Consider the following 1998-nt stretch of genomic DNA (forward strand, 5'->3'; position numbering starts at 1 on the left):
AGGGGGTGGGGTGGAATAGGGACCAACTAGAAGGCTCTTGGAAGAATTCAGGTGAGAGATGGCGGAGATCTGAACCTGACCGGAGCTGGCAGGGGTGGTGAAATTGGTTGCATTCTAGACATGCTGAAGGTGGAAGAGTCAGGACTTGTTGAGTGTGGTCAGTGAGAAGTCAAGGACGTCTGCAAAGTGTTCGGCTGAGTAATGACTGAACAACGGAATGCCCACTGGCTGATTTGGGGGTGGGGTATTGGGTGCAGAGGAATTTTGGTTTCAGACATTGTTTTAAGTGTCTTTCAGACTTCCAAGCGGGATTGTTACATAGGCATTAGCATGTATCAGACCGGAGTTGAGGAGAAAGGCCCAGCCTGAGAAGTGCATAGGGCAGCATCATCCTGAGACAGGAAGCACATGGGTTGACTGCAGAGAAGAGGTCGAGGACCGAGCACTGACACGTGGGTATGCTCACAGCTGGGGAGGCGAGGAGCCAGCAAATGGAGTCGCTAGTGAGGTTGGGTTGAGACTGGTGACATTCCAAGAAGGGTATTCCACTGGTGGATTTATTTAAAAAATAAGCTGGTGTGGTGACTCAGGCCTGTAAATCTAGCACTTAGGGAGGGCAAGCAGGGCAGGATTATTTGATCCCAAGGAGTTCATGACTAGCCTGGGAAACATAGATCAGGTCTCTACAAAAAATTAAAAAATAAAAACATGAGCTGGGCATGGTAGCATGTATCTGTAATCCCAGCAACTTAGGAGGCTAAGGCAGGAGGATCGCTTGAGCCCAGGAGTTGGAGGCTGCAGTGAGCTATGATGGTGCTGCTGCACTCCAGCCTCGGTGATAGAGCAAGCCCCTGTCTGAAAAGAGAAGTATTGTCCCCTAAACCAAATGAATAATAGTTTCAAGGGGCAATGATTAACTGTCACATGCTGCTGGTAAGTGAAATAAAATGAGGGCTCAAAATGGACCAGTGTGGAGATAACTGATAACTTCCCCCAGAGCAGGTTCGGCACGATGGTGACAAAGCCTGAGAGGAGTGGGTCCCACAGAGACTGGCAGAAGAACTGTAGACAACTATTGCGATTCTTCCTATGAGGTTTCTGGAAAAGTCATTCATGATCTTTTTAAGATGCGGGATATTACAGTTGTATTTTGCCGTTGATGGTTTGACAGGGAAAATTAATCTGAGATTGATTGGATTTTAAGCTGCAGGAAACTACAGCTTTTTGTTAATGATGGGAATGTTTGAGAGGAAAAAGAGGTCCTTGAGTAGACAAGGGAGGATGGGTTCATGGAGACACATTCAACCTTCATGGAAAGAAGGAGATGCAGAATATAATGGGCAGTTGGTAAGGCAGTGGGATTCTGCTTAAGTTATTTTGGTTGCTTCTGTTTTCTCAGTGAAATAAACTGAGGGTGGGGTGGGGGTTGGGGTTGAGAGATGAGAAAGTAGGATCAATGGGCATCCAGCATGGCTAACTTAAGGTTCAAATAAGACAAGCTGCCATGGTTGTATTTTTTCTGTAGCCGCCTGATACTAAGCAGGCTCAGGTAAGGAATAGGCTTTTAAAATTTGGTTTAAGGTTAACAGGTAAATACAACAGATGGAGAGACAGGCAGTGGAGTAGAGCATGTGGGGGTGATCGTAACCATGGGGCATAGATTCTAAAGGCTGGGTAGAGAGAATCAGGAAACGGAGTGGGTGAAGAATGAAGAAGGTGGTTACATTTATCAACTGCAAGGAACTGTTGTGTTGAAAAATTGTTGGGGTACTAGACGGAAAGAGATGGAAGGATGAGTGATGAGTTAAGACAGCTTGAGACTGAGATTTGGGAGGTTTCTGTTACTAGTACTGAGAAGGTACTAGTTTCTAGTTTGTCAATCAACCCCTCATCTAGATCACTGAAAGATAAGTCAAGGAACTGAGAGGTTAGAGTATTGTAGGAATCACAGACACACACACACACACACACACACACACACACACACACACACACACA

Source organism: Sapajus apella, unplaced genomic scaffold, assembly GCF_009761245.1.
Source record: "Sapajus apella isolate SASKATOON/1434 unplaced genomic scaffold, GSC_monkey_1.0 scaffold39, whole genome shotgun sequence".
NCBI lineage: Eukaryota > Metazoa > Chordata > Mammalia > Primates > Cebidae > Sapajus > Sapajus apella.